Here is a 13,214-nt window from a genome sequence, read left to right on the forward strand (position 1 = left end):
AACTAGAGATGAATTCTCCGTCTTTATGTACCAACATAACTTGGAAAGCAAAGCTAAATTAATCTCCTTTAGGTGTCGGATGCCCAAACCACCCTCATTTTCTGGCTTGCATATACTATCCCATTTGACAGCTATTGCTTTTGATGTGCTTGCATCTCCATGAAACTTGAAAATTTGAAAGAAATATTAAGTAAAATTGAAAAATTATGAAACTTGTATAGTAGCTATCAATACCTAATATAAGGTACTGAAGAAGAAAATTCTGCCAAAATTCCTACGAAAAATGATGTAATTGGTTTCCACTGCACTGTTGCCCTACTGGGGACAATAGTGATTTGTGCTCAATAGAAGTACAATAACTCGTATACAAAAGTTGGAATAAAGATTTGTAACAAATGAACAAATGAAATTTAGAAGACTTACCCCCTACAAATTTTGTGGAGAGTGCTTTATTGGTGGAAGGGAATGTGCTCAAGTGTAATCAATGCAAACTCCAACTGATGCAAAGTTTAGTAGTAGTTCCTTACGATTCTAGTGTGAATCTCGACAACTTGAACTCTTGTAAGGTGCATAAGTTACATATATGTGTATGGTATCCCCAAAACATTGGAGGGGTCATATATTTATAGTTGAAAGATTCCTTGGTCACCAAGGAATGTAAAGGAATACTTCCATGTAGGGGTATGATCTCCTACATATGGAGAGAGATTTGGTCTATTTATGAAAAGTGTATATTGCCAAGAGAAGTGAGCAATTAACACATTTATCACATGTTATAGAGCCTTCTAGGTTTCTGAGGGCCTTAGATTGAGTTTAGCTACATGCCTTGGGTTTCAAGGTGCAAGATTAAGTCGTGATTTGGCAAAGATTGACAAATCCCTACAAATCGTAGGCTCCAGCAAAATTTGCACTCTTGCTGACATAGTTGGTAATTAGTCGACATCGGCCAGTGTGCAAATAGAGTTGGCCAAAATGCATCCGGTGTCGGCTTTGAGTTTGTACAACTTTGGCTCGAGTTGACTCAGAAGGTTTGGTCCAATTAGGTTTGTTACTCAATTTAGGACCGGTTTATGGTCTATGGGGTAGTCTTAGTCAATTCTATATATGTCAAAGCCATTAACCATTTTTGAAAACATTTAAATTCAATTTAACCATCCTATAATAGAACAAAAGCAAAAGTATACTCCCTAGGATGAGGATGTGATCTTGACCATAAAAACATTAACCATTTGCATCTCTGGATGTTCTAATCTCATCATTGTGGTGTCTACAGCTTCTCTTTGGTATCCTAACTAATGTCTTCTAATGAAAAACTCGGAGGAATCACCAATCATATGAATACCTTGTCGTTGTCGTATGCTTAGCTAAAGCATCAGCCCTCGAGTTAATTTCACGGAAGTAATAATTTATACTCAATCCTTTATATAGGTAGCTTTTAGAGAACAACCATTTCTGTCCAAAGCACCACATGATAGATTCCCTTTTAATGAACCAAACCGCCAATTGAGAATCGCACTCCAATTCAATCCATGACAATTCTAAAGTTATAAAAATCCTTATCGCTTAAAAAATAGAAAGGCAAATTCAGCCAACAATTAGTGGTGATACCTTCATAAGAGGAGAGACATCACAAAGGAGACCCCAGATGATGATGAAAATTACCCCCAACTCCAACATTACTAGGATTTCCTAGAGAGCGCTCATCTATATTACTTTTTTAAGAATCAATAATTGGGCGATTCCAATATAGTTTCATGATTTTTTGTGTGTAGCGCAGATCTAACTAAAGCTAGTAAGGGAAACTTATGGAGGCTATTAAACATATCTTTAACAATTATACTTGGCACATTGTAGCAATTATCATACCACATGCGGTTCCCTTCCATCCAGATCTGTTATTTAATTTAAACCAACGAAGCAAACCATATCATTTTCAAAGGGGATATATTAGCTATATGTTCCCACCAAAAGATTAATTCTTGAAAAGGAAGGAAACCGTTGTTAGGATTTTTATGTGGGCTTAACTGATACCGATTGATCCATTGGGCCAAAGCAATTATAGACCCACTCTGATTAGGAAACTCCTAGCTCTTTCCATTGTGAGAGTGGAATAGGGTTTTAGGGATTCTATTATAAATAGAATACTGACGGTCCCTGCAGCCATTACTTTACTTAATGCCTTATTGGTTTTAGGAGCACGGCTTTCTCACAAGAGCAAGTGCACAGAAAGAAAGGAAACCCTAGAGTAAGAGGTTGCAAAAGCCAAAGTTCTAGGAAGTTATGAAAGGATTGGATGGAATCCACCAAAGTGGCACATCCTATTATTTCATAGTTTTTCCAAGCACAGCAAAGTTGGTGACATTTGCCCAAAGGTGATGTCACCCAAGTTAAAGAAAATACATGTATGGAAAGGACTATAACTTAGAGGTTTCTAAATTCACATGTGATAAAAGTAATTGTATTTTCACAGTAAATTTGGATTTACAAGAGGACCAGTACATTCTTAGCCCAAAGGATAGGAATGTAATTACGGTTGTGACTCTTGTATGTTTTATTTGCTAGATGTACATTTATTGTGTAGTTTATCTGCTAGGTGTACATATTAAATTTTCTAGCCCGGTTATTTTGTGTGTATGATTCATACCTGAGATTTTTAGGGTTACTTGATCTGGTTTTAGCTCTCAGGGAACCCAAACAGGTGTTGTTGCTGAAGAAAGCACAACTGAAGGGAAGTAGGAACAATTTTATTGCCCTATTAAGTTTATAATGACTTTGGAGTAATTTTGAATTGATTTTATCTTAAATTATGTTCTCTGAATTATTTATGTACATTTATGCTTCATTTGTTTGTGTTGTCTCTGATTGTGTAAGAAACACATTAAAGCATATACTTCTGTACATATATTCATCTCTAATGTGGAAAACATTATAGGAATGAGTGAAACCCACCAAAGTGGTACATTCAGTTCAATTGTGTGTTTCCCAGGGTAAAGGTGACATTTGCCCAAAGGTGATGTCATCCAAGTTTATCGACAAAGTACTCAAGAGCCATATTGTCTGATATTGGTGTTATTGAGGTTTTTGATACGCTTGGTTAGTGAGAATTTTATGATCACATTTAACCAATGATATCATGGTGGCAAAAGCCAAAGTTTAAAGGCTATGCTTGTTAAGATTTATTGGCAGTGCTTAGCCAAGGTAATTGACGATATTTTATCAGAATTTGTGATGTATGGTGGTATTTAGCATATGTCCAAAGAAGTGGTGGTTTACCACAGGCGGTTTGCCAAAGTTTGTGATTTATGGTGGTATTTAACCTAAATCCATGGAAGTGGCAGTTAGCCATAGGCGGTATGCCAAAGTAAGATATTAATTCAAGAAAATGGAAGTTTGCCAAGTGTTGATTAATATCAAAGTTTTCTACCTGTGAGGTTTTCAAGGTATGCTGATCTTTAGATCAAGAAAGGACCTATAAGGAAATGTATATTTCATGTGATCACAGGTATGATATCAACTCCTTATATATATATATGTTTCCAGGCGATTTGGATTGATAATTTTCTATTGTCTGTAACATTAGATAGTTATATGCCGTATATTGAGGTGTATTTTCTACTATTGTTCAACAGTAGAGATTATTGATTGGATCAAAGTTTGTTTGAGTGATGTTCAGTCTTGGGATTATTTGGCCAGGAGTCAATGGAAAGACATCAGTATCAGTGTAGCCCAAGTGAGAGATTGTTAGGATTTTTATGTGGGCTTAACTAATACCGATTGATCCATTGGGCCCAAGCAATTATAGACCCACTCTGATTAGGAAACTCCTAGCTCTTTCCATTGTGAGAGTGGAATAGGGTTTTAGGGATTCTATTATAAATAGAATACTGACGGTCCCTGCAGCCATTACTTTACTTAATGCCTTATTGGTTTTGGGAGCACGGTTTTGTCACAAGAGTAAGTGCACAGAAAGAAAGGAAACCCTAGAGTAAGAGGCTGCAGAAGATCTCAGTAGAAGGACTCCACTTGTGTAATTCGTCATTATCATCTTCATAGGAGTAATGTTTAACCACAGGGGACAGAGGTTCATGATCTATGTTCATGGGACACATGTACTTCTTTATTCCCATTTATGGTTCATGTCATGGTTGTCCCATTGATTATTATAGATATGGTAAATCTATATGGTTATGTATTTTAAGATGAGATACTTTATTGTTCTTGGTTTAGGGACTACACCTATGATTAATTTTTTATGATTGGTTGATGATTTTTGTATTCTAAACACTATAGGGTTATTCATATGTTTAATATGGTAAAGAATCCCCAACAACCGTACCAAAAAAAAAAAAAATGTAGAAATTCTGACCACACCATAGCATCCAATCGCCAATCTAAAAAAATATAAGCAATTGACTGTTACTACAAATTACAGTGAGATGCCATATAGATAGAGCCTTTTATTACCTTCTCATCCGTAGGGAGACAACCATGGACCAACCAAGTTGAAACACGAGGAAATAAACCCATGAGCCAAATAATGTGAGTCCGCAGTACACAGAGAATATATATTGTGAATCCCCTCCCAAGCTGACAAAGACAAATAAATACTAAATTAAGCTAACGACCAAACCTTTCTGTCTGCCTGCACCACTGAAGGAATAGGGAAAGACCTTACTTGATCATAGATCTGCATCAGCTCCGAAGATTGAACATCCATAAGTGCCTAACTGTAATATATTAGGAAATTAGCAACCTCCACATCCAAATAACGCATGGAAAACTTGCACTCCACGATACAAATGAGATATTTAGTTTTTCTTTCCTAGGAAGATGAATCGTACCCAAGAATATCTTACTTTTTTCCATATGATTATTTTCTCGAATAAGCTTAATAGAATTCAAGAAAATCCTTCAAAATTTTCACACCTCTCAGGTCATATTTATAAAGATAAAAATATCATCAACATATAAAAAATGAGAGGGAGCGGACACATTCTTGGGACCCGAGAATGGATGAATTTTTTCCTCCTCCTTGAGAGACTTTAAACCTCTACACAACTCATTTTCAATGATGAACATGACAGAAGAGGGGGTCACCCTGACAAAGATCTCATTCCACTGAAAAGAAACTGACTAGACCACCATTGATGAGCACTGACAGACAAGTTAACAATAAAATTTGATGAAGATGATCAGAAGCCGAAAGAAACCAAACTTACACAAGATGTCAAATAAAAATCTCCTATCCAGCATATCATAGGCTTTTTAGATATCTAACTTCAAATTCTTGACATCATATTTGCAACTCCAACGCCATACAAATATTAGACGCGATCACCTTTCCCTTCTAAAATGCACCGTGCCCTCAAATATCAGTCTTGGAAGAAATGGAGACAGACGAGAGGCTAAAATCTCAGGAATAACTTTAAAGAAGAAATTTTCAGGATAAATAGGATGAAATTGGCCTACCATACAAGCGCCATCCACCTTTGAAATCAGAGTCAATAAATAATAATTTACCCCTTTGGTGACCACGCGCTCTATAAAAAAAATTCTGCACCGCCAACACACCTCGACCCCAGCAATATTCTGACACGATCGATAAAAAGCACAAGGGAAATCATCAGGTCCTAGAGAACTGGTAAGATATTGATTAAAGACAATCTCTTTAACTTCATCAATAGTGGGAGGTGTTGTTAGTGGGAGGTGTTGTTAGACTCGTCTCTAGAGTAATGATCTCCATAGTACATGCTAAGTTGTTCGCCATTCTAATTAACCATCAGATCCTTTTTATGGAAATTCTTAAAGTGATCACATGTATACTATCTAATACTCACAGGTCTCAAAATCACACCACCAGCATCATCCTGAATCTCTTGAATCTGATTTCTCCTTCTTATTTTCATAGAAATATGAATATGCTTATTGTTACGGTCGTCCTATCACAACCACTTTACTCATGTTTTTTCAGCCCATACCATTTCCTACAACATTAGAGTTGACTCATAATCCCGCTTAGTATCCACCTCCGCATTGAAAAAAGTATCATTAAGACTAACAAACTCGATGGATGCCTAGATATCATCTACCACAACATTAGCTCTTTGCCCATATCCCTTAGAATTTTTTCCTTATTTGGTTAACGTTAGTTGTTTTTGCTGTTGGCAATGTTGAAGATGGTTCTTCTAATCCTCGTTGTTTTGTATCATTTTTTTTTTTCCTTTTCTTACTAATGCCTAGCATTAATCTTGTGATCCATTTTCCTTTTATAAACTTCTTTTTTACCATTAGCACAAAAAAAAAAAAAAAAAAAAAAAAAAAAAGTCGAGCTTTTTTCACTTTCATACTTCCTTTATTTTTCATTCCGCTTATATTTTAGTGTTTCATATTGCTAGCAAGTTGACACTAAGTGCGGTGGGGAGATGAATAGGTCTCCGAAATTCTCTTAATACATTTCTCGGGCATTGTCTCACTTACTTTGTTGATCATTTCACTGTTGAAACAGGTTGAAACATGCACAAATTCACTCAAATGATAATGGCCCTCCTGACACTCTCTTTGATTCTGAAAACTGAAAACAGTCGTATGTACATCCACCTTGCAGTGACCAAGTGATCAGGTCTATTAGATAGTGCAATCTACATTGTAAACATCCACAACACTCCAATATCCACAGATGCAAAAACATACAAACACACAACACAAGATATATGTGGTTCAAAAGTATGCCTACTCCATTGGGTAATATCCTCAACCCTTAAATGCACCATGTCATGCACCATGTCATGTCCTGCATCATGCATGTACCTCATCAAGGACCCTACATCATGCATTCATCATGCCATCTGCATATGTCCCGTGCATGTCATTATGCATTATTTTATCATCACCATATCATCTATGCTATTGGTTTCATTAAGCGTCTTGTTTTATTTATGGTTTACCCCATGCATGGCGTTATGCTTCATATTATCACCATCATATCATGCATGCTACTGGTTTCGTTAGACCACTGCACTTTCATTAAAATATAATGGGCAGGAGCCAGATTCTATAAGCTATGTGAAAAAAATATTGCATACAGCCGAAAAGTATCATAGTATATGGGGCTTGGGAGACATATAGCCATAACCCTAAATGCAAGGATATACATATTAAAAATGTAGCCCAAAAGTATCAGAGTGCATGGGGCTTTGGAGAATAGATATATCCCTAAATGCTAGGATTTGAGAGCATAGACCATTGCCCTTTCATCAAAATACAATGGTTTCTAAACCCATAGATAGTACATGCATTACACGAGTTTCGTTCAAAAGATCCATTAACGATGTACATCTGTTAGCTAAAGTAACAAGCGCAATACATTAATATTTATCCTAATATTTTTATAATAATTATTTAAGATCTCAATGGATTCTACGTTATTTGGTAGGAAATCTAAAAAAATCTTGATGTCTGGCTCTCGTTGCCTTTTATGGAACTAGTTCCACTTCTTGTACACACTTTCCTCACCAGCCCTTTGAATGTCTCTAATAGTTAATTTCCATAAATGTGAAGGTTTATATCGCCTCTTAAAAGGATTATTGGGTGTTTTTAGAATAATATTAGCTGTTTTTCTTTAATTTTTTTTTATGGAAAATTCCACCTACCATAGTGCTTTTCGGTGCTGTTTAATGTGTAGTGCTTTTCTCGTGGTGCCATTTAATATAATCTAACCGCTGATATTATACTATAAATGGGAAGGATTCCAGTATTTTATATAAGGATTGCCCTTCTCAAACTAGATTCATAGAGAATTCAATCTTCTTCAACTATGAAGTATTATTTTTCTCACCGTAATCTATCCCTTGGTTTTCTTTGTATGTTGCTTGAGTGGAACAATTTTGAGCTCTATATAGACCAAGATCTATGAGGTAATATTGTTGAGTTCTGTGCATAGATGTCTATTCGCCTAGAATTTCTGTACTATAAAGAAATGGAGGTACAAACTATAAAGAAAGTGCAAAACAAAATTTTGTACTTCCGAATTGCCGATATCCCCAATTGTAAAAATACAACTTTGGCTTTGCATTTATACACCACTGTGTGTCAAGGGCGAGTGACGCGATTCATCACATCAAATGGTGAACACCAGGGATACATGATGCTGATTGGATTTGACATACTCTTCCTATTTCACAAGGTATGCCTAGTCCCATGTTAAATTAGGATAGTTTGGATTGTGTCCCTTATTCAATGTCAACAATCACTATCTTGATGATTCCTTGATTTGGGTTTTCTCTTTCCCCAGTGTGATTTCTTTCGTAGAAAGGTTTCTTAACCAAAACGCTCCAGAAGTCATCAGAAGAAGCAGGGGAAGAAGGATGAACTTAACTGAGAGCCCGCGAAGATGTTGAACCAGGAAGAGGCAATCCGATGAACTCAAGAAATCATCAGAAGAAGCAAGCCAATAAGATGAACTCAACCAAGAATATGCATTGATGCTAAACACGCTGGAAGCCAAGAAGAAGCGATCCGATGAGCTCAGAAAATGGACAAAAGAAGCAAGGCAGGATGAACCATGGTGGCAAGTACACCTATCCTTGATGCTTGAGCTTCAGTGCTTGTTGATGAGTATGGAGGATCTTGGGTTGGGGTACACTTCTAAACTGGATTCAGATACTCTTCGACACGGGGTGTGACCAGTGCACATATGACGGCTGTAGGAGAACCTTGACACGCACCCGAAGGGGCTCTCAACTATCGCATGTGCGTTGGGCTCTTTCCCGCATGGGAGAGATCTAAATCCCCTAAACCTAGGGTTCCCATATTATTAATTTAATTTAACACTGTTTATATTTAGGGGATTCTAGTCCCACGTAAACATATATATATATATATATAGCAAATATATTGGAAGTTGGGGTTTTTCCTCTATATTGTATTATTGTACAGACCCTGTTGTACTCCTATTTTTCATTTTGCTTTATCAATCTCAACTTTTATATAGAATAAAAGAAAACTTTTGTCTTAGTATTTAGTATCATGAATACTCAAAAGCTAGTCAAATTCAAGGTAGACGCCAACTTTCCTTTGATACGATTTCTTGTAGTAGTGGAGGCTATCCTTTTTAACCATGGCTTAAGCTTGGAGAGAGAGAGAGAGAGAGAACTCTATCTCATGCTAACTTTAAGTTCTTAAGTCTCAAGGTCTGCTGCTTGACAAGGTCTTGGCTTTTGAGCAGGCTCAAATTGGTCCAACTTAGGGACAAGTGCCCTTCACCAACAGGGCTTACGTTGAAACCTTTGTCTATGGGTTTAAGTGAATCTTTGTGATAAGGCCTAATCATAATCGTATCTCTATAGAAACTGAAATTTTGTCCTAAATTATAGTTTATTTCTAGATCATAATCTGGTGACAGTTAATTTATTAAAAGGGCTATTTTGCGATTGAATGTTCATTACAAAATGTGATCAAGACTAAGCCTCCCTTCTGTCTTCAAGGTTCTGATCACCAATATTTTATAGTTAACTTCCATGGAACAATGGAAGGTTGAGCTCAATTGGTAAATTCAGTTGTTGCAAGCACATCCTTCTCATAAGTTTGTCATTTATTGGTCACAACCTCCTTTGTTACAACAGGTTTTATTCCAATGCTATTGAAATGCCTTTGCATAAGCATCCTTGGTCAAGACTACTTTACTTGATCACAGATCTGCCTCGGCTCCATAGATTGAACATCCAGAAGCTCCTGACTATCATATATCAGAAAATTAGCAACCTTCACAGATAGATTCTCATACATACCAAGAGACACTCGAATAGAATCCAAAATCATGGTCTCAGATAACCAGAGATTAGCCCAGAATTTTATCGAGGTGCCACCTCCTACCACCCACCTCTCTTTCAAACCAACAAACTTCCAATTTTTTTTTTTCTTTTTATTCCAGGACAAATAGATGAAGAAAAATATGTTTAGAACTCCTTCACTGGTTAAATAATGCCCTCAAGAAAGAAGCAACTAGTGACTCATCCAATTTAATAAACCATGCCAATTTAGAGAGCACATGGACAAATTCACATCCCTCAACCGATGAATACCCAATCCACCTTCTGGTTTCAGCTTGTAAACACCATTCCATTTCATCGTTATCACCCCTGACAACTCAAAATCTATACTCCAATAAAATTCTTAACCAACCTTTCCATCATAACATTAGATGAGGTAGGCCATAGATAAATAGAAAAATTATGAATAAGGATGTGGCATATAATTGTTTTAACCAGCTCCACTCGTTCAGCCATGGAGAGCATCCTGCCAATTATAATTTTGAATTTATCGACTAAAAGAAAAATGAGGTCCTTCTTTAGTCTTCCTTCGAATATCTCCACACCCAAATAACGTATGGGTAACTTGCACTATTTTTTTCACTAGATGATCATTTGTATTAAAAAAATAAAAATAAAAAAAATAAAAAATAAAATAAAATAAAAAAAAAAAAAGAGAAAAGAAAAGAAAAGAAAAGATACAGAACAATCTGCCAAACTTTCAAACACAACTACCAAGGAAAAATCTCTCCTAGACAGACTAGCCCACCTTCAGCATTGCCATTAAACAGACTATATAATCCAAGAGAAACCACCAGAAAACTTTAAAAGAATGAGCTAATGCCAATTATTTGAGACAGAACCTTGGTCTTTGCAGAGCATCGACTTCAAGCTCCAAGTTAACAAATGTTGGCCAAATTTGCATCAGATCTAAAGATCTCGAACTTTGCAGCAGATTTTGCATGGATATCAGCTACTGGATTGGCTTCATGATAACAGTGACTCATCTTCCATTCTATAGAGTTCAGATAGGGGATAATGCTCCCTCATCTTTGAAGAACATATCATAGAGTTATCCCTTTAAGAATGAGAGTCACCACAGCCACTAAGTCACTCGATCCATAATTTCATCACTCCTTGCTGTTTTGCTTGTTCTACCCCACCTATCAGAGCCATAAATTTCGCTTTGAAATTTGTCTTAACACCAAAGTATTCCCTAAAAGATGCAACCACTGTAGCTAATTCATTTCTGAAAACCCCCTGCCCATGTTTTACTAGGATTTCGAAGGGAGCATCTATGTTTAATTTGATCCATTCCAGTGGAGGAGTGCACCAGAATATTTCCGTGCAATTTATGATTTGACCTCCTACTCTCTCCCTGCAGTGATTAGATCTGAAACAGAAAAGGGATTACCTATTTACTGCAAGGATTGATAGCTTAACTCACTTCTCACCATTGCCAAGATGCATTTTACAAACTTTGATACTCCTTCAAATTGCCTAGCATTCTGCTCCATCCAAACAAAATAAGGAATCAGGACAAAATCACTCACCCACAGAATTATGAGAGATATTGTTTTCGATTTCATCTTCCACCATAAAATTAGATCCATAAACCACTAAAAAGGAGGAAACTTGATGGCAAACCAATCACAAAGTCATGCCATAAGGAAGTCACAAAAGAACACAAAAAATATGAAAAGTCAACTCCTCCTTATGGCCACACAAGTCACATCTTGATGCCAGCACCACCTCTCTTTTACGCACTTCCTCATCCGAAGGAATTTTCCCACGGATGAGTCTCCATCCAAAAGTTGTCTGGCGTGGTTGGAGCTTTGTCCTCCAAACAAGGGGATTCCATCCCACTTTCTGATTGACCTTTCTAATGCTCTCCCAGGCTAACTTAATCGAGAAAATGCCCAATGGCCTAGGACTCAATGACGCGTATCTTTCATGGGGACAAGAGAAATCTGCCTAGCCCTATCATAGAGAACTCTATTTCATACTTACTTTAAGTTCTTAAGTCTCAAGGTCTGCTGCTTGAGCAGGGTTTTGGCTGTGGAGTAGGCTCCAACTTAGGGACAAGTGCCCTTCACCAACAGAGCTTACGTTAAACCTTGATCTATGGCTTTAAGTCCATCTTTGTGATAAGGCCTAATCATAATCGTATCTCTATAGAAACTGAAAGTTTGAGCTAAATTATAGTTTATATATAGACCATAATTCGGTGATAATTAATTTATTAAAAGGACTGTTCATTACAAATTGTGATCAAGACTAAGCCTCCCTCCCGTCTTAAAGGTCTGATCACCAATATTGTACGTAACGTTTGGTTGCGTAAATCTGTTAGTACATGTATTGATTCTGGACATAATTCTATAGAATGAGCTTTTGTAAAATCATATATCTGAAGGATTAACTGTTTCTTGAGTCTGTCAACTGGATTCATCTCTCTCTTCAAATACAATGTTTTTTATTCTTTTCTATTTATTTCTAGACAATCAAACTAAAAGCCTAAGTATTAAACAATTTAAAAAAAAAAAAAATCAATCCATTTACTTGTAGCCTATTTCAATGGCTCAATTTACCTAGTTATTTGCTTTGTCCATGGCAACAAACCAAGTTAGCAGATTTGGTATTATACCATGAAAATTAATTTTTACAGTGCAAACCAGGTACCATGATATCTTCTGCATAAAAGGGCCACCCTCAAACTAGAACACACTTCATCATATTGAGAGTTTGTGTTAAACAAAGTGGGAGACATATTTAACCTGATCATCCGCTCCACCCCAACCAACCCTCTAGCATCCTTCTCTTAATAGAAAATGACAAATGTCTCCTCTGGAAGACAAAGTCATCTCTTTCAAAAATTATTTTACAGAAAACACATTGGTCCACATGGATGGAGATAAAACCATGTTCCTACACATCCTTCTTTGTTTAAGCCATAGTCCAAGTCATTAAGATATGCATTCAAGCACAAGAATACAAAGCATAAGAACTAAATCAGAGGAAGAACACAGCTACCAAAGATCTCGTTTAAGAATTCACTCAATTCAGACAACTTCATAAAAATGCAATTGATTTGAAGTGATCATAATTTCTGGGAAGGAGAAGCAAAAAAAAAACATATTTCATATCAATCAAATAAAATCATTGTGGCCATGCTAGATCTGAAAACACATTACACTTCTCTATTCTTTTTATGAAAAGTTTCGATGGATTCGAACCACCATCTCATGGGAATTACCCCATGTGCTCTTCCATTTGAGCTATAGATTCATCTACCTACATACACCATTAGCTAAGGTCTATAATAAAAATTTAACGATTTCAAACAAAAATGAAATGAGATACAAAGAAAATGATTCAATAAGTAAAACATAACCAACAACACCATAGGTC

The 13,214-nt window shown here is 36.4% G+C and overlaps 2 long non-coding RNA genes across 2 annotated transcripts; one reads left to right on the forward strand and one right to left on the reverse strand.

Moving 5' to 3' along the window:
* Nucleotides 1-4,383: 4,383 nt before the first annotated feature.
* On the reverse strand, nucleotides 4,384-5,359 carry LOC122081549. The gene is made up of 2 exons (XR_006141108.1): nucleotides 5,220-5,359; nucleotides 4,384-4,727 (listed from the first exon to the last, which is right to left on the reverse strand). It is a non-coding gene; the product is annotated as an uncharacterized LOC122081549 (long non-coding RNA).
* A 2,353-nt stretch (nucleotides 5,360-7,712) lies between these two features.
* LOC122080608 lies at nucleotides 7,713-9,012 on the forward strand. Its single transcript, XR_006140840.1, has 2 exons — nucleotides 7,713-8,182; nucleotides 8,291-9,012. It is a non-coding gene; the product is annotated as an uncharacterized LOC122080608 (long non-coding RNA).
* The last annotated feature ends 4,202 nt before the right edge of the window (nucleotides 9,013-13,214 follow it).

The sequence above is a fragment of the Macadamia integrifolia genome, chromosome 6, assembly GCF_013358625.1.
Source record: "Macadamia integrifolia cultivar HAES 741 chromosome 6, SCU_Mint_v3, whole genome shotgun sequence".
NCBI lineage: Eukaryota > Viridiplantae > Streptophyta > Magnoliopsida > Proteales > Proteaceae > Macadamia > Macadamia integrifolia.